Genomic DNA, 20,957 nt, shown 5'->3' with positions numbered 1-20,957 from the left:
AGCGTATGCCTATCCACAAATCCAAAGTCAAAAACCAAAAGACAATCAGAATACTCAAGTGGAAAAGTTTACGAAAATCCAGAGACGGAGGTATTGACAACAGGTGTTGACAATACCGGCGACAGAAAAAATCTGAATAGAAAATGGGAATGGTTCCTGATACCCGCCTCCCAGCGGCGGGAATGGGTACTAACCACCTGGCCCCACCGCGTGTGTCATAAGTTTTTGAATTTCTGTCGGTCCTTCGGAGAATACAGCTACAGTATATATATATATCTGACAGGTAAGTCTCATGAACAAAATAAGGTTTATGTCCTGTTCTAAATTCTCAATATGCTTTTCCTGAACTGAAAGGGGAGTGGAAGGAGGAGCTCAAGAGGAAGCCTCAGTACTAACTGAAGCATTAACAAAGGAAAAGCCTAGCCTGAGTATGGATAACTACAGAAGAAGGAACTGGAGAAGGGGGAGAAATGACAGTTTGATAACTTTTTAAAACTAACTGGTTTTAAAATCTAACTTGTTTCAAATCAGATCTTCCTATACTACTATTCAAGCAGAAAGTATGTCGAAAATCCCTACTTCCTACCATCTATTCTGAAGATCACACTTAAAACCACTCCAGCTGGCGTAAATAGTATCTCCTAAAAAATCAACATTCTGCTAACACAGTAATCATTCCTACAGAACCTGATGTTCTTAGCCTTGATTCCAGTGGAGGCATCCTGGGAAATATAAACGTATACAGTAGTACCGTGATAGCAGCAAAAAGCCATGAAATACCAGCAAATGCCTATAGCCATATTCAGCAAACTAAGTCCTTCTGACAAGAGCTTAAACATTCAAAATAACACCTGGTTAACAGGTGAACTAGACAGTCATCTGGGTGAGCCATTCAATCTTTTGTTTGAATGCTGACTCTCCTATCGGTGCATAGATGTAAGCTAACTTAACAGTAGGTAAGATTCATCCCAAATAAAACTGCTTATAGTTTAGCACCTTTTTTGTAAAGATAGAGTGGTATATTATTCCTAATTAAAACAATATTGATTTCCTAAGATAACAATCAGTTACATCAGGTTATGCCTGTAACTCCAATTTGTTCAAAAATAAAATAAATAATAAAACATAAAAAAAACTTTCTTCTTGTTATTGTTCAAAGTTAGAAAGTTAAATTATGTTTCAAATAAAAGTTGAACAAATTTCTTTTTGGAACTAGTAACATAACAGGCCTAGACTTTGACACCAATCCAGCCACAAAAAATGCTTTAAAACTTCATCTGTTATGGCTATGCAACTATTAGCTTTTTCCATGACATTCATCGACCATCAATGGCTTTGGATTTTTATTGTTGTGATTTCAAAATTATCAAACAATCAACAAAAGTTACTTGTCCTAAGATGAGATTTCCTAGTCTGCAAGGTTAAAACAGGCAAGGTGAGATCACCAAATGAAAATAAAAGCACTACAGACCAAACTGTGGATTAAAATCTAAAAAAACTGATGTCAAAAGACTTAAGTTACTGCCAGTTATTGCATGCAATGCCTCAACTGTTCTGAAGTGCCCTGCAAGTGAAGACTTGAGCAGATAGAAGTGCTGGAATAACAGATTTCTTGAGCAGTATGTAACCTGGTTCAAATCTTTTCCAGTGGTTACCAAAAATTCAAATCTAGACACAGAATGAAAATTATGAAACAAATGTTACTTTGACACAGCCACATTCAGCTTTTCATACATAACTTTCACTTACTGGCCTTAGCATTGCAGGATGCTATACCTGAATTTTGCCAGTTTAGCACTGGTGAATAGTAAAATTAACTTTCATTGCTTAGTATGTTAAATTTATTAAATGTTCATACATGGCTCGTCGAAATAAGAGTATGAAAAATCATTACGAAAATAACCAAATGAAATATCTTTGTCATGATTTGAATTTTGTCTTATCTGCATCTAAAATTCCATGGATTACTCTGAACTGTAGGCAAAACAACTAAAAACTAAGTACTGCTATACAAACCACATAAAACTTATTTGATTTCCAAAACACCTTCTCATACATGACCTGCATATACATTTCAAGACAACTTTTATTCAAGACTTCAATGAGCTTGTAACCTATACACATGTTTAAAATTTAATTACTGAACTTAAATCATTATGCTAACTTTTAGCCACAAAAAAAATGTATTCCTGATGATGTTTGCTTTTAACATCCATAAAGAATTCATAAACTGAGGAACTTCAAAATCAGTGTCTTTTCCTGACAAAACATAACCACCTTAAGAAAACAAAGCATTTATAACAAAAAGGCAATAATATCTCAAAACTCACCTGACTTGAAAAACACATTATGCAACATGACCAAGGATTTTCATATCTAAATGACTGTCTGGAGGATTTCATGAAAATCGTCCACTTCTCCAACAGGTTGTGTAAAAAGGCTCCATTCTCCTCAGATCAGCAACAAGCTTGTATTCACATCTAAAATCTTCATTTGTCAAGCCAAAAGCCACTGGACTTGGCAGTTCCATGAGTTATAAAATCTCATGGCATAAAGAAATGGTCCTTCTTAAGTTTGCAAGGAGGTCCCTGTTCCAGCATCTAGGAGACTGAGTTATGCGATAAAGTTGTGTTCCTTTCCACCAAATGATACTGTATCACTGGGCATACTCCTGGAAAAAAATGTTTTTAGGAAATTGATGATGATAATAAATTTCAACAAAACTTAAATTTTTCAGCTGAAATGTTGTATGAATTACAGACCTTTCAGAACTGGTGGAGTTCAATTTTCACCTCAATAATTTAGTTAGATTAGTTCTTTAAATTGCAACATAACAAACAGATAATCAATTTCATTTTAAGTGCTTAATCAAGGCTACACATTGCTATCAAACATTTCCAATGCTACTGAAACCTCAAATCATTTTAATTAACCAACAAAGTGATTCTTTGTGTCAATAAGATAAGAAATTATTGGTCTCAAGAAAAAATTTCCTGCCACTATGCAAAGGTTAAAAATGATATTTTAATGATAAAATAAAAATTTGTTCATACTTACCTGGCAGATATATATATAGCTGTATTCTCTGATAGTCCGACAGAATTTCAAAACTTACGACACACGCAGTGGGAGATCAGGTGGTTAGTACCCATTCCCGCCGCTGGGAGGCAGGTATCAGGAACCATTCCCATTTTCTATTCAGATTTTCTAGTGCCACTGTCTCCTGAGGGGAGGTGGGCGGGCACTATGAATATATATATCTGCCAGGTAAGTATGAACAAACTTTATTTTATCATTAAAATATCATTTTGTTCATGAGACTTACCTGTCAGATATATATATATAGCTGAATACCACCATTGGAGGTGGGTACAGACAGAATAGGATTTAGGAAAAACACAATACATGTAGGTGAAAATTATTTGGTTCCTTACCTGTTAGCATAGCTGACTTCGTGATTACTGTCACCCAAGTCCTGCTTCTGCTTTACTAGAGTCTCCAGCAAGGTAGTGACCTGTATAGCTGGTGAGTTCTAGATGATCTGTCAACGGGGCGTGACCACAATGTGACTAGACCATATTGACCATACAATGAGGGCAAAAGAGCAAAAACAACCACCTGACCAAGCCTAACTAAGTTAAGATAGTAAAAACTAAAGCTAAAGATTGGGAAGTCCACCACTGGCAGTCGACCCAACAACCATAAAAAAACACAAAAAAAACCATTTTCTAAAGGATAGGATGTGTGTCACTCCCTGCCCCAGGATTGTATCTGCGGAAACATATGGTCCCAGCGAGAAGCAGTTCTCATATGTCGTCTTCACATCTCTCCAGGTAGTGTGAGGCAAACACAGAATTGACTCGCCAAAATGTGGCACCCAGAATGTTACTGAGTGACATATTCTTCTGAAAAACCACTGAAGTTGCAACTGCCCTCACCTCGTGAGCATTGACTTTCAGAAGTTTAAAATCAGTGTCTTGACAGCATAAATGGGCTTCTCTAATCGTGTTCCTCAGAAGAATGCCAGTGCATTCTTCGACATAGGTAAACCAGGTCTCTTCACTGAACACCATAAATTGTCCGAGGGACCTCGACTTTCCTTCGTTTTGTCTAAGGTAGACTTTGAGAGCCTAACAGGGCATAGAACTCTCTCTGGCTCTTGAATAGAATCTCAAATACCCTTTAATTTCAAAGCTCTTGGGCCAAGGGTTAGAAGGGTTCTCATTTTTAGCTAAAGAACTTAGGACTTAAAGAACAAACAGCATTATGCCCTTTAAAGCCTATATGCCTACTGAAGGCTTGAAGTTCACTAACCCTCTTTGCAGTCGCTAGAGCGGTTAGGAAAAATAGCCTTTCTGGTAACATTCCTCAATGAGATGCAGAGATGGAGAGGCTCAAAAGGACTGGACATCAGGAACCGTGGACATTATCCAAATTCCAAGAAGGAGTCCTTTGCTGAGGAACCTTGAGTTTCAAAGAGATCTTAAAGATCGTGAAGGTCTTTGTTGTTAGACAAATCCAGGTCCTCTGTGCCTAAAAACAGATGATAGCATGCTCCGATAACCCTTGATAGTCGGGACTGCTAGTTTCGACTTTTTCTCCTCAGAAACAAGAGGAAATCTGCTATCTGGCTCACAGAGGTCGTGGTAGAGAAATGCCCTTCTTTCTACACCATCTCCTGAACACGGTCCACTTCGATTGGTATAAATTACTGGAAGAGAAGAACTTCTGGCTCTGGCAATAGCTCTTGCCACTGGTCTTGAAAAACCTCTCGCTCTGGCCAAGCTTCTCGATAGTCTGAATGCAGTCAGACTCAGAGCGGGGAGGTTTTTGTGGTATCTCTCGAAGTGGGGCTGTCTGAGCAGATCTGACTCTCATGGGAAGTGTTCTCGGAAAGTCCACTAGGAAGGACAACCTCTGTGAACCAGTCCTCGAAGGCCAAAACGGGGGATCAACGTCATCCTTGTCCCTTCCGAGGCCGCAAAACTTTCTGATGACTTCTCCCAGGATTTTGAACGGGGAAAGGCGTAAACATCTATCCCTTTCCAATCCCAGAGAAGAGCATCTATGCAACTGCTCCCGGGTCGAGTACAGATGAGCAGTAAAGAGGAGCCTCTTCGTTCTTGGAAGTCGCAAAGAAGATCCACAAGGGACGTCCCCAAAGCCTCCACAGTCCCTGACAAACCTCTTGGTGAAGGGTCCATTCCTTCGGCAGCAGTTGATGTTGCCGACTGAGAGAGGTCTGCTCGGAACATTCTCCACCCCTGCAACAAACCTCGTGAGAATCGAAATGATTCCGAGCATGGCCCAAAGAAGGATCTCCTTTGCAAGGCTGAACAGGAACAAGTGAGTTCCCCCTGTTTCTTGAGGTATGCCAAGGCTGTGGTGTTGTCCGGAAGTTGATCTGGAACTACTCGGTTGAACTTGATCCTCGAAGAAAAGTGAAGAGCCAAAAGATAGCCCCAATTCTTTGAGATTTATGTGCCAGGACACCTGTTCCCCTCTCCAGGTGCCTAACACTTCCTCCCCTCCCCTAGTGTTGCTCCCCATCCCGATGTGGACGCGTTGAAAAACAACACTAGGTCGGGGTTCTGAAGAAGTTGAGAGAGATCCCTTCTGCCAACTTTGAGGGATCGAGCCACCACCTTAGATGATCCTTTTACAGAAGGAAGATCTTCAGAGAAAAACTTTCAGATCCTCCTTGTCCTTGCCAGTTCTCTGCAAGGAAAAACTGAAGAGGCTGAGATGCAGACTCCCCAGGGAAACAAACTTCTCCAGCGATGAAATGGTCCCCAGCAGACTCATCCATTCCCTCACCGAGCATGTTTCTTTCCCCAGGAAGGCTGAAACTTTTTCTAAGCACTGTTGCTGCCTTTCTTGGGATGGAAAAGCTCGAAAAACCACTGAATCCATCTGAATCCCCAGATAAACGATGGACTGAGTCGGGGATCAGATGGGACTTTTCCAAATTCACCAGAAGTCCCAGGGACTTTGTCAAATTGCAACGTCAACTGAAGGTCCTCCAGACACCGCTTGACGCTGAATCAACCAGTCGCTCAAGAATGAGCCAATCGTCCAAATAAAGCGCATCTCTTATCCCTTCATGAGACGTGAAACCATCAAAATCAAGCATTGGTCTCATTAACACCAAGTGAAGACCATAACGCTGCTGTAACTGAGCCAAAGCAGAGAGCCCTGAACGTGGTATGGGCCTGTCCCCAAAGCAGAGACAAACCTCACTGGTACGTACTTCCTTGATAGAGGATGAATTGGGACGTGAAGATAAGCGTCCTGGAGATCCAGAGATACCATCCAATCGTCTGGTCTTAAGGCTCCTAGTATTGACTGGGACGTCTCCATCTTGAACTTTTCTTTCAGAACCAAGTTGGTTCAACCTGCTGACGTCCAGGACTGGTCTCCATCCTCCTGACTGTTTTGGGACTAGAAACAATCTGTTGTAAAATCCCGGGAACACCAGTCCAAGACCTGTTCCACAGCTCTCTTCTCGAGCATCTGCTCGAGCAGGTCAAACAATCTGCTGCTTCTCCTTGATAGGAAGCGACAGATCCTTGGGAAACAAAAACAAAGCACAACGGAGGTAAGACAGGAAAAGGGATCTTGTAACCTCTCTCTAACAGTTGGAGGGACCAAACGTCCGCCCTCTCTCTCTCCAGGCTCTGTGCAAAGGAATGAAGCCTGGCTCCAACAGGTGTCTGGAGGTTGAAAGGAGTCACTTTCTTGCCCCTAGGTTTGAAGGGCTCTCCTCTGGAAAACCTCTTCCTCGAGAGGACGATCTCGAGGCTTCCCATGGAAGCTCCTCCACGAAACATTTAGCTTCTGTTCTTGGAAGCCTGAGATCAAGGAAGAAGTCGAAGGGACTGTTGGAATGTCTAGAAACTTTAGGAGGTCTTGAGTAAACTTCTCTTTGCAAAGTGGCGGCAGTATCCTTTGACTTGGACTGGGGAAAGATGATGTTTTAGACATAATGAACAATAAAAATCTGCCCTCTGTGAAAGAGAATACTAAACTTGGAGCAAATGAAGTTGCAGTACAAGCCCTCTTCTTTAAAAGCCCTGTACAGAAATGGGCAGCCAGTTCTTCTGAGCCATCCTGACAGCCTTGTCCATGCAAGCTAGGACACTGAATAAGTCTCCCAGACTAATGGAGTCAGGGCTTCAGCCTGCAAGTCCAGGACTCCCAGGCACCAGTCCAAAAGTTGAAAACTTCCATTGTTCTGAATAGAGACCTTTCAGATGGTGATCAGTTTCAGACAACGTCCAGGAAACCTATAACTGAAACAAAGGAGAGACCTCCTGGGAAAACTTTCTGACAAGGCTGGCAGAAATCCCCATATAAGAAGGAAGGAACTCTCCGACCAACATCCTCTCCCGTCTCATACCAAATCCACGCTTTCCCAAAGACAATCTTGACGGAGGCAGGGCGAAAGAAGTCTTGTACTTGAAAAGTTCCTCCAAACCATCCACTCCTGAACTTTCTTGAAAGGCCCTCTTCTGATAATCAGAGGAAGAAGGCCATCTTCACAAAACCTGAAGTCTTCTTCATGACTTTGAAAGAGGTTAACTGCGAGAAGGAGGAGGGCTTGAGCAGAGGGTTGAAACTTGTCCCCAAACAAGTCCTTCAGCAAACGTCAAAGACCTGGTAATCGGAAGAAGCTGATGAAGTCGAGGACTGTTCCTCAACTGCAGGTTCTGATGCACAAGAGCCAGCTCTCCTTCTTCAACGGGAGCAACCGAAGAGACTTGGAAACTCCGGAGGTCTAAGAAGGACTCAGTGTTGAAGCTGCAAAGGGACTTCTGATGAAGAAGTCCGAGCGTCGCAACACAAGACAAGAAGCGTCCTGCGGCGAGAGCGTCCTGACGCCTGGTCGAGACGCGCGAGGCAGGCGTCGTCTTGCCGAAGCAGCATCAGGAGCGTCATGCTTAGCGCATGAGAAGCGTCATGGCGAGAAAAAAGCAGAGCGCCAGAACGGATAGCGTGAGGCGCGCTGAAGAGTGCAGCGCACGAATTGGCGATCCCACTGAGACCAGACAAGAGAAGCTGAGCCAAAGGACTTCTAGAGGGCGGCGAAGATGAGAAGAAGACGAAACACTCTCTAGGAGAAGGGGACGGTTTGGATCTTCTTGATCGGCAGACGTCAAATCCTTCCGGCGACGAACAGGCAGATCTCGTCTCCTTCTGGGCCATTAAGAGCATCCAACTGCTGCTGCATGTCCAACAAAATCTTCTTGAGTAGGAGAAGTCCACTTCAGGAGAAGGGCTGATTCTGTGAGAGAAGGAAAGGGGCGAGGACGCCTTCTTCCTTCTCACAGGGAAGAAGCAACAGCTCTCTCCTTAGAGCGACAGGGGGTCAAAAGCGTCATCGTCTGATGAAACCTGGTCCTCTTCTGCGGAGGAATATCCAAAACTCTCCAGAGAAGAGCACAAAAACGTCAGAGGAAGAGGACGTGGAGCGTCCTCTCTCTGAAGCTTCTCTTCAAGAGGGCGAGAGTCCTTCCAGAGCTCCACCCCTGACGCGGGGAGGACGATTCGGAGGACGAGAAGCAATCCTTGAGGATTCGTGCCCGTGCACGATCCCTGGCAGCCTGGGAAGCGTCAACAGGACCTGCCGAAGGGACGCCAGATCGGTGGGGGCCCCGTAACCCTCTTGCGGCTTTCGACATGCCCTCCCTGAGTCCTGGGAGTCCGACAGAGGTCCAGGCCTAGAGGCATTATAGGGCCGATCTGACGCCCCCTCCACAACACTAGGGGCACAAACACTATCACTGCACTTCACAGCACTTTGAAGAGCATTCATTTTAGTTTCAAGAGCACGAATGGAAGACATAATAACGAGGGCATCCCTTCAGGGACACAACCTCAGGGCCTGCAGGCAACACCACAGGGTTAGGAATACTATGTCTACTAGGGGTTACAGGTGAAAAAAACTACCCTGACTCCATCTACTGATGCACTCCTGGAGGAAGACCTCCTGATCCTATCACGCTCTAACTTAAGCTCACATAGGAATCATAAGTCTTCCAACTCACATCAGACAAAGACTCACACTCCTTGCATCGATCATAACAAACAAACATGCCCCCTACACCTCATAGCATAAAGTGTGAGGATCTACCGAAACTTTCGGTAGCCTCACCTTACAGTCTTGCACACAACAAACTCTACAGACTAGCAGAACTAGATTCAGACATCTTAATCCAAGAAAAGTCAAAAGCAAAATCCAAAACAGTCCACAAAGAGCGTATGCCAAGTCACAAGATCCAAGTCAAAACCAAAAACAAACAAATACTTAAGTGACAACAAAGTTTACGAAATCCAAAGACGGAGGTACTGAAAACAGGTGTTGACAGTACCGGCGACAGAGAAAATCTGAATAGAAAATGGGAATGGTTCCTGATACCCGCCTCCCAGCGGCGGGAATGGGTACTAACCACCTGATCTCCCACTGCGTGTGTCGTAAGTTTTGAAATTCTGTCGGACTTCAGAGAATACAGCTATATATATATCTGACAGGTAAGTCTCATGAACAAATTTACTTTTTACGGCACCCCAGTCATGGGAAACTGCTAAATAAACAGGGAACAAACAAGAACATTAAATGAGCCGACACAAAGACAACCCCTCCCATTACTACTGTCCTCTTGAACACTTATTGGGGAGCCATTGGTTCATCCCTCACTCCCTTACTGAGGAAACTTGGAGGTTTGGGGGGCTAACCCCGCAAACACTTATCTAACCAATCACGTTGTGCTGTTAGCCCCCTGTTGAGGAAAACCCCCCAAACCTTACCACTCACAGTTGCTAACATGCCTTCCTACTGGGGGAACTGTGGGGGGTTTCCAGGGTTCACATACGCGTCCTTCACAAGACAGGGAACGGGTACGTCTGTTCTGAACGGTCCATATCCCGTCCAGCAAGTGCAATAACTTGTTAACATGTTTTTCCTATGCATGGAACTAACACACCCTGCATGCAGTCCTCCTAAACTATAAGTTAACACAGCAAAGAAGAAAACATATAAGTTTTTGAGTTTTTTTTGTTTCACCGTTCTTGGTTGCACTTAGTGACACTTGCTGCAACACAGGTAATCCCCCAGGCCAGTACTGAATGTGGCGTAGGGAGATTCCATTCCCCCGAACCTACTACTAAACATGGCGAAATGCATTTACCCTGCCAGCCCAGTACTGAACTCAGCGAAAGTGTATATGTCCCCCAAAAAAAGCTTTTCCCTAAACACATTTTTCGCATTTTTCACATCGCTTTCGTTTCTTTACTTTCCTCTCATATCCAGGGAGTTTCCATCCCCCCCAACCCACTACTAAACACGGTGAAATGCATTTAACATGCCAACCCAGTACTAAACACGGCGAAAGTGTATCTGTACCCCAAAAAAAGCATTTGGCCCAGCCACATTTTTCACACCCCAATTTGGTTTACTGTCATAACCAATGTGAAGCTTTTTCAACAAAACCATTCCTGTTACCGCCGCATAAGTTTCCCCCTTCCCCACCAAAGTCCCTTACACCAACCCTTCCCCCAACATCAATTTGCGCCAAAACCCCCCACATCCCACCCTCCTTAACCCACCACAACTCTTATCTGCTACTGAGCCTATGCCTTAAAACATACACATTTTGCACTTTCTTGTTCAGTACATTGGCTGAATCCCTTCTGCCCACATCGTGTGCGTCTGAGCCGGTAACCCAGCATACCCTTACAGTGTCTTATATTAACTGCTATCTCAGTTACCGCAGCTTTTCTGTCTATAACTTAGGCATTTGTGAATGCCTAATTAAACTTTGCCAAGATCATGGCCTGCTAAAAACACAGTGCTTTTGTCCACACTGTGGTAGGGAGTGTTGCTTCGACCTGCAGAAGGGGGCATATAGGTGCGACAGGACCTACGGTGCAGCGCAGAAGAAAGGGCAGAGAAGGTGTAATTTTTACCAGAAGTACAGTTTTGTAGGCTACCTGGCTGTAGCTTATTTTAAGATTCACTTCCTCAACCCAAACACCAGGTTCCATGCATTTTTGTAAGCAGCGACTGAACTCTACCCTCCCAGCCCTTAAGGTAAGGCCAGTTAGTTCTGTTCGTGTCAAATTTTTTTGGGTGCAAATTATTTATTCCTACCAGGTTGCTTTATCCAGCCAACGTTAAGTGTTTCTCTGCTCCTGTTTTTACCTTGGAAACTGGTTTTTTCTACACTTTTAGGGCTTCTGGTAAAGTTGGTGAAGTTTACTTTTTGTCAGCCACATTCTTTGTCCCCAGTCCTGTTACCAGGCAGTGTTTCCTCCCTCCCCCCAGCCCCCACTGTTACATTTCTACCCGCACTCGTTCCCAACATGTTTCCCTCTTGCGCAACCTTCCTCCCAGCCCCCACTTGCACCACTCCTCACTTACACCCGCTTTTGGGGCTTGTGAGGAATTTTCTCCCTCTCTGCCCTTTATCCCCCCACCCTTTCAACCACTCCCTCCCTTTTGTGTATGGCTCCCTCTCGTTTTTCCAATCCAGACGGCGGCCCCGTAACGTAAACATGTCCACTCCATTTTTCTGTTCTCCCCCACCCAGAACCCTGGATTCCCACAGTCCCCCTTCACTATTGAGTAGAGTTAGGGGCAAATAATGCTTGGCCTTCAGTATCATAAGCCCTAAAAGTGTAGAAAAAACCAGTTTCGAAGGTAAAAATGGGAGCAGGGCTAATACTTTGAATTACCACTAATTCAATTTTCTGCAGTACAGGTAAGACAATTTGAGAAATTTACTGTACTTTGTATAGGTTAATGCATGGTAAGAATATTGTAGTAATCTACCTAAAAATACTACAGATTTATGCCTAGCCTAGGCTTCTACCATAGAACCCTAGACAATAGGCCATACCTAGCCAATGTTGTCAAGTTAATTTGCATTATAATGAAGTAAAATAAAAACAAATCACATAATAACACTCAAATGGTACACATTCAGGGTTAGAGCCTCTGTCCTAACCTTACTGTGGCCTTACAGGCAAAATTATAACAAGGAATAAATCTAATTTAATGTAGGGTAATACGGCAATAGCCTAGTGCTCGCGACTTCAATTACCCATTAGGCCACTTTAAATCAATTAAACATAATTTACACTTAGCGGTTTTTGAAATACATGCTAAACAAGGGAAGGGGAAAATAAAATAAGGGTTTGTACTACAACAACGTCAGATTGTAGATAAGTCTTAGAGATAGAGTCTGTGAATAATTACATTGTTTGATATATCAAACTACTTTTAACCTACCCAATCGTAATTTAAATGATCTATAATTGTATATGGATGATACTTACAAAAAATATACCGAATATAACAGAAAATTAAAGCAGAAATCACTACAAAAAAAATACAAAAGACTCCGTAGGGTAGGAATCTGAAGTCTAGCCACATGTTTTCCACAGTTCTGTCAAAACAAAGGTTCCAATAATGTTCTAACATTGTTAATACTATTTTAGTTAATTTCTTGTTATTTTTGAGAAATTTAGTAGTAATATTGTATATTATATAGTAAAATAACAATGCTGTCAAATGCATTTTTCATACTTCTTATGGCTTTAATACATGTATATAGTTACAGACATATAGACACAATGACTGAAAACCCTTCATAGAATGACATACCTACAGAACACTTTAACGTCAAAATCTTTGATAATGAAATTTGATATAAAAACTTAAAAGGCGATAAGGTTACTTTATTTCTCGAAGTGATAAATAAAAAGTTATGATAAATGTCCCAACTTGCGTACAATATAATTATTGTCTAAGCCTTTTTAAATACAAATAATAAATTAAATTATGCTAAATTAAAAAAAATTATATTTAGATGTTTATTGTTAATTTAGTACTGAAGCCAAAAAAATGCATGATTTGCTTGAAAATCAGAAATCGTTAAGGTTTTATTTCAAAGCCTGACTGGTAAAACATGCAAAACAACAGGCAGACTAATCTCCAAAATTGACACGGCGATGGAAGTAAAGCACCATTTTGCAATCATGAATCATAAATTAGTCAATTCAGTGACCTTGACTTGAATAAAATTAAATATATCTAAATAATAACAGAATTAAATATATCTAAATATTAATATAATTAAATATATCTAAATACTAATAAAATTAAATATATCTAAATACTCATTCACACCAAAGTCGTACTAAACAGTTGAATAATCTTCAGAGGTTTCTTTCGAATACATCAAGATAAACAAGAGAGAAATTTTAAAAATAAGATTATTCATAGCATTAGATTATAACAATTTGGAAAGAAATATTACTGATTTTATTTCATAGGTGAAGACTGAAAAAAAACAATTTTGGCAATAAGACGATTACTAAAAAAAAAATCCAACATGTCCCTATTGACTGAAGCAATATAATCTGTTGAGGGTCATAAGAGAGAGAGAGAGAGAGAGAGAGAGAGCTTACCTTACCTTACAGACCTTACAGCTCGTTCGGGTTGCCCCATGTCCCTCAGTGTGAGGCACCTTTGATGTCTACACGAGAATTGCCAATGCATCTTCCGGTATATTTTGCATCTTCCAGTCTTGGATGGTCAGGGATGCAGCTTAGATATTTGTCGAGCTTATTCTTAAACACATCTACGCTCACTCATGATATGTTCCTCAGATGAGCTGGTAATGCATTGAATAATCGCTGCATTATTGATGCTAGTGCGTAGTGGATTAATGTCCTGTGTGCTTTCCTTAGTTTTCCTGGTATAGTTTTGGGCACTATTAATCTACCTCTGCTTGCTCTTTCTGACATTTTTAGCTCCATGATGTTTTCGGTAATTCCTTCTATCTGTTTCCATGCCTTTATTATCATGTAGCGTTCTCTTCTCCTTTCGAGACTTTCAGAGCCCCGACGCTGTCTCTTCCAAACACGTGTGTGTTCGTGTGTTCGTCAATCGTCGTCCGTCGGAGTGCCCAGACAAAACAACAGCATCTCGTTTTCTTTCTCTAATGGAAAGCGATTTCAACCATACAATATTTCCGTCTGTTTCTCCTTAACCATTGTTGTCTTGTTTTATGTACAATCACCACTACTTGCATTTCCATGGCAAGCATTATAATCATGTACTCATAATGTTCCAACGAATCTTCTGTATCAAACTGTATGTGTGTTTCTGTTGTGAAGACGCCAAACGTCTCTCCATTTTACATATATTATGCTACTGCATTATATCCATTAATCTGTCTCGAATCTCATGCAATTGGCCACATGTAGAATTTCCTGGCCTTTCCATTGATATATGTTTCGTCACTGTATGTTAATCATGTCTCTTGATATCGCCATTTGTTTGTCTGCCGACAAACACAGATGCCCGAGCCTGTACCTCTGTTTTTACCTGTCTGTGTGTAGACGCTACTTTACCGCTCGCACGCGTCAATAACATCTTCGAAGATTCTGATTCTGTTTTACGGGCTGCCCTAGAAGCAAGAGCCCGTGCTGGCACAAGGCCAGCTAAATCTAAAACAACAACATGATTCTGTACATTAATCCCCCACCAAAATCACTTTCATGTATCATAATAAAGTTTTCATTAACCTACCCATCTCACAGACTCATCATCAACATAGAGTTACAGGCTGCTCTAGGAACAAGAGCCCGTGCTGGCACAAGGCCAGCTAAATCTAAAACAACATGTACATTAATCTCAGTAAGGAACAACCAGTAAACACCCAGCCAGTATGTCGCTCATACCCCAGTCCTTACAAGACTATATAATTTTAAGAATTGTAGTCTTTCCCAGCAGTCTAGGTCCCTAACTTCTTCTATTCTAGCTGTAAAGGACCTTTGTACACTCTCTATTTGTGCATTATCCTTTTGGTAGTGTGGGTACCATATCATATTTCAATATTCAAGTGGACTACATACACGCGTTTTATAAAGCATAATCACGTGTTCGGCTTTTCTTGTTTTGAAGTGACGGAACAACATTCCCATTTTTGCTTTGCATTTTGCCAATAGTATTGCTATTTGATCACTGCTTCTCTCAGAGTAGATTTTGTTTTCAGCAAAATTAATACTACAGTATAATATGAAGATAAGAAGGCCCATAAAACTATTTGAACGTTGTAACCATATATTTCCAGGCACTTCCTTCTGTGCCCCTGTTCACTGGAAAATATTTTCCAGTGAATATGGTTACAAATCGTTCAAATAGTGTTTTAGTGCCTGAAATATATCTATCTATTACAACGTTCAAATAGTGTTTTATATATATATATATATATATCTATATATATATATATATATATATATATATATATATATATATATATATATATATATATATATATATATATATATAAATTGTTTGTCATTCCACCAGGGTACTTCAGAGAAAAGCTGGCTACAGCTTTTTCTCCATGCAATGGATGAGACGTTACAAGGAAATAATCCTACTACAGCTACCAAAACTAATACTACTAGTCTCCGGCTGCTACCTTTAGGATGAAATGCTTGTGCCCCATTACATACTCACCGAAACTACTGAACTATTTAACTTGCAAGCCCTTTGAGATGATCTTCTCAACTCTGAAATATCTTATACACAATGCATGCCAATCTTTTCCCCTTAATTTTTCTTCTCCTGCCACCCAACTATCTTCGTACGTTCGATTTCACCTTTTCATCTGCTCTGCTATTTCCAGATACACTTCAAAGAAAGTTAACTTCAACGAATTTCGTTTATTGTATGAATACACATCCATCAACCACTTCTTCCATTATAAATTTGACTCAGTTCAAGAGTCCTCTCATTGATTTAAAAGATTGACCTTGTGTCTACTATTAATTCCATCCAGCAATTTCTGCGACACTTTCTTCGCCGTCTATTCTAAACCTAGAAGACAGTGTAAGTCAATCCCTTCGTAGCGTAGGTCAGACCCTCGCAGGGGGTTAGTGCCGTCGGTGCACCTCACGCGATGCATTGTAGGCATTACTGAAGTTCTTTGCAACGTCCCTTCGGCCCCTAGTTGCAACCCCTTTCATTCCATTTACTGTACCTCGGTTCATATTCTCTTTCTTCCATCTTACTTTCCAATCCTCTCTTAACAATTGTTTCATAGTGCAACTGCTTTGAGGTTTTCCTCCTGTTAAGCTTTTCAAACCTTTCTGCTCTTAATTTTCCTTTCAGCGCTGGATGACCTCATAGGTCTCGGTGTTTGGCCTTGGGCCTAAATTTGACATTCCACTCCATTCCGTAGGTCAAGCCTCCTTGTCTTAGTACTGCTGAGCAACATATCATAATCGTAAGACCTTGAAATAGAAACATACATTAGACGCATATTATCTGCTCGCACACATCCAGACAAACACGCGCCACCTCCGTCAAGGCCTTTACGAACAATATAGAAATCATATTCATTGTCATGAACATCCATAGGTGGGGCGGCTGGGGAACCATTAAAGGCCAAAAGGTCAGCCTCACTCCCAGGAACAGCGCATGACGTTAATAGGGGAGTAATTTTATCTGGAAAATATACTGGAATTAACGAGAATTATAATTACAGTAGCTGAACCTTAAAATGACAAGGATAATGACTGGGAAAAATTTTACCTTCGCCTGTTAGTATAATAGCAATACATAAAAACAGCACTGTTTTGCTCTATTCTGACACATACGTATTCAATAGGTATGCATTTTGTTTCAGTACAAAGGTTTTTAGCATTTTTTGTGGAATACGTGGACATGTATGTGTTTGTGTCTACACTCAATTACATATTGATGCATATATTTACATATATATATGTATATACATTCATACATACGGTACATATTATATCCTCGTAAGGTGGTGGTGCACTGTAGGCATTACTTTAGGGTCTTTGCAATGTCCCTTCGGCCCATAGCCACAACCCCTTTCATTCCTTTAATTGCGCATCCGTTCTTATTTTCTTTCTTCCATCTTACTTTCCATCCTTTCCTAACAATTGTTTTATAGTGCAACTGGGAGGTTTTACTCCTGTGTATACCTTTAAAGCCTTCTTACTGTCAGTTTCCCGTCCAGCGCTGAATGACCTCAGAGGTCTCAGCGCTTGGCCTTTGCCTAAATTCTATATACTCTACATACATATACGTATATATATATATATATATAATATATATATATATATATATATATATGCATACATACAATATTATATAAATGATATATAAATGATATACATATATATATATATATATTATATGGAGATATATATATATATATATATATATATATATATATATATATATATATATATATATATATATATATATATATATATATATATATATATATATATAAAATGCTCTCTCTAAATACTAATTCGTAAAACGGGCTGGATGGAAATTGCTTTTCCAGAATTACTGCCTCTCCCTTACTTGCAATATACCCTTTTATCAACCATGCATTCGAACCACATCTACCAGCTGGAACTCCTTTTGCTCTTGTCCACGTTTCCTGCCCTTTATACCATGGTGCACATCCGGTCCGAACTTGCGCTTTGAAATCATAGAGCAACTGGCTAAAAAAGAGATTTTTCTTATCCGCACAATGCCCCGTGCCTCCGTTGAAGAGGCAGGCATGGTCTATAGACATACATCTCTACAGACCTTGGAGGCAGGTATCTCATTGCCGATGAGAACGGGGGCAATTTCACCTGTAAATTTCTCTTTTCTTTCTAGCCGTTTCTTGTGATTTCGATAGATTCTGACCGCTCTGAATGTCTCCTAACCTTCTCCGTAAAAATAGAATTGCTTGACTCAAAAGTTTACGACAAGTTTGAATCACCTTTGGTTTTCGTTGTGAAGCCCCCTGTTCATGATTATCTGCTACAAAATAAGAATGAAATGTTAAGCATTGTTTTACAACAAACCTGTCTCTAATACTCAAAACAGAAAATTAACAGAATACAACTTTCCTCCAGTTTAACTGCAGAAGTGAGACACTCATTTATACACAGAAACTCCTTTTTAATGTTTGCCACTGGAAACGCGAGGACCAGCAGAAATATTAACAGAACAGATTCAGTAATCATAATCATAGTATTAGGAAATAAAATCGACAACGCAAAAGTAAAAGAACAAAAGCGCACGCGCAATCCCAAGTTTCAACTTTTGTAGGTAGTCTTGCTACACAGAGAGCTTGAAGCTTATTGATTTGGAAAGTGCTGCCAAATGAACAGCACACGATACAATCTACTGAGATTCCTTTATAGAGGGATGAATAAATTTGTTTGTATTTAGCATTTCCCAACGTTTTGTGTGTGTGAGAGAGAGAGAGAGAGCGAGTGTAATTGTCGTTAGTGAGTGCTTCGGTTGTTGGAAGAGGGATGAGGTCGTTAGTTTGTTTACGGCGCTGTCTGTCTGTGGAATATGTGAAGGGTTTTTCGGTTTTTGAGTGAGTCTTGAGTCAGAGCTAGTGCCGGTCAGTCGTTTCGTCTTGGACAGTTTTTTGTGCTTTTGAGAGTTGTTGGTTTTCTTGTTGTGTATATGGTTCAGTTCTATCTTTTTTTTTTATTTTTCCTTGTTTTGTTTGTGGGTTTGAATTCCGCCACATTATATTTGGCGCCCAACGTGGGGCAGCTGGTGTTGCAGCTGCAATTGAGATTGGTGGCTGGTAGTGTGACTGAAGAGAAGGATGGAAGAGGAACTGGTGAGGTTGAAAGAGGAGAATACATGGTTGAGGGGTGAGAATGAGAGATTGAGGCTTCAGTTGGAAGAGATGGGATCATTGGTGAAAGGAGCGAAAGAGGAAATGAAAGGGGAGATGAAAGAGTCAGAAGAGAGAATGGAAGAGAGGGTGGATAAAAAGTTGGAGGGAATGATGAAAAGTGTGGAAGAAATGGTGAAAGGTATGTTCAAGGGTGTTTTTGGAGAAGGGGCTGTTGGAGGCAGGTCCTCTGGAACGCGTGAAGGGGCAAGAGAGAAAGAAAAGGAGGAATAAGTGAATGGAAGCGTGAGTGATGAAAGTGATATGGGAATAGGAAGTAAGAAACGAGGGAATGAGAGGCAGGGTAAGGAAAAGGGGAATGAAAAGCAAGGGAAGGAACAGAAGGAAGGTAAGGATAAGTCAGGGGAAGAAAAAGGGAAGAAGAGAAAAGGAAACGAAACTGGTAAGAAGGGCAAGGAAGTGGGAAAGGCAGGAAAGAAGGGAGAGGGTGAAGATACTAGTGATAGTGAGGTGGATGGAGGTGAATGGATAAAAGTGGATAATAAGAGGAAGAAGAAGAGTGTAATGAGTAAGATGAATGTAAGTGTGGAAGTGGACTCTTTGTATTCGGAAGAGGGTATGAAAGGACAGAGTGAAAGTAGTGAAAGTGAGAAAGAAGTGAGAAAGGCTATGTATGTGAGGGAGGTACCCCGGTGTGAAAGGTATAATGAGTATGGAAGTAGGGATGTGCATGATTTCTTTAGGGAGTATGAAAGGTTTTGTCAGGATAAGTATGGGGAGAGTAAGAGAGTGTGGGCACGAGAATTAGGAGAATATTTGACTGGGTTTTTGCTTGATATGTATAGGGTTATTATGAGTGTGGGAGATGTTGAGTATGACAAGGTGAAAGCTAGACTAGTTGAGCAAGCGAGGCGTATGAAAGCGAGTGTTAAGTATAAGAGAAAGAATGAATTTGATGAGGCAAGAATGAAAGCTGGGGAAACCTTGTCACTGTATGCTTGTAGGCTGGAGACGTTGGCAAGGAAGAAGTTTGGGGATGATAGGATAGATGAATGTAAGGAGTTAGTACGGAAGTTGTTAGGGACAGTGCCAGATGGAGTTAGAGAATTTGTGAACTTGAAGCGGAAGGAGAAGAAAAGATGGACGAGTGAAAGGTTGACTTGGGGATAAATTTTGGAAATTGTAGAAGATTATGAGCTTGACAGGGTTATAAAAGAGAGCAGAAGTGTGAGTGTAAGGGCTGGGGTAGATGAGAGATTGCCAGAGTTTGGAAGCTTTAGGGATGCAGTGTTGAGGGGCCCAATGAGAATGGCCGATAGTGTAATAGATAGGAGTGTAAGAGCAAGTAATGTGGAGGTGCCAGTGAGGATGAATGGTGCAAATGGGTTTGTAAGGGAACAACGGGTTGGACAGGTTAGGGATAGTAGTGTACAAAGGGAAGGTCGGTGAGTGGAAGTCGAGCGAAGTGTTTTAGATGTGGAAAGGAAGGACATACAAAGAATGAGTGTAGGTGGGCTTTAGGAGCATGTTTCGGGTGTGGGCAATCGGGACATTTGGTAAGTGAGTGTACGAAAGATAGGTGGGTTAAATGCTACAGGTGCGGATAGGTAGGTCATATTGCTAATGGTTGTAGGGGTACCCGAGTGAATGTAATATGTGGCAACTGTGGTAAGAATGGGCATTATGCGAGAATTAGTTCAGAACCGAGAGCGAAGTGTGTCGAATGTGGAATGGAAGGACATGTATCAAGTGTATGTATACGAAAGAGGGTGACTGTGACAGCGAATTCGGGAAACTGAGTGTGAAGGGGGTTCAGATGGGTGGATCCTCCAGGATGCAAGCGGTGCGTGTGATGCATGTACGTGAGGGGTTTTTGCATGAGGATCTGCAATTTGTTTTGATAGAGTATGGTAGGAAACGTAAGAAAGGGAAGAACGTAAGTGAACGGAGTGATCATAAGTTGTGTGATAGGGGTGTGAGTGCCAAAGTGAAAATGAGTGATAAAGCGTGTAATACGGATGAATGGGATGGTATGAATAGAACGTATAGCATATGCGGGTTTGATATAACTGAGTTGACTGAACGTGTAGGGGTGAGTGAACGGTTGGAGATGAGCGAAAGTGTAAGAGTAAGAGAGCGTAGCAGTAATATACGAGTGATCGAAAGCATGAATGAATCGTTGCAAGAATTGGAAAGGCCAATGAGCGAATGGGATGGGTTAGTTGAAGAATTGGGGGAGGTATTTGGGAA

At 41.3% G+C, this 20,957-nt stretch overlaps 1 long non-coding RNA gene across 1 annotated transcript; it reads right to left on the bottom strand.

Moving 5' to 3' along the window:
- Nucleotides 1-952: 952 nt before the first annotated feature.
- Nucleotides 953-12,456, bottom strand: LOC136837798 (uncharacterized). Its single transcript, XR_010852777.1, has 2 exons — nucleotides 12,337-12,456; nucleotides 953-2,671 (listed from the first exon to the last, which is right to left on the bottom strand). It is a non-coding gene; the product is annotated as an uncharacterized lncRNA (long non-coding RNA).
- Between the last annotated feature and the right edge of the window lie 8,501 nt (nucleotides 12,457-20,957).

The sequence above is a fragment of the Macrobrachium rosenbergii genome, unplaced genomic scaffold, assembly GCF_040412425.1.
Source record: "Macrobrachium rosenbergii isolate ZJJX-2024 unplaced genomic scaffold, ASM4041242v1 13864, whole genome shotgun sequence".
Taxonomy (NCBI): domain Eukaryota; kingdom Metazoa; phylum Arthropoda; class Malacostraca; order Decapoda; family Palaemonidae; genus Macrobrachium; species Macrobrachium rosenbergii.
The sequence above is the reverse complement of the archived record's forward strand: the minus strand, read 5'-3'. Positions and strand labels throughout refer to the sequence as shown.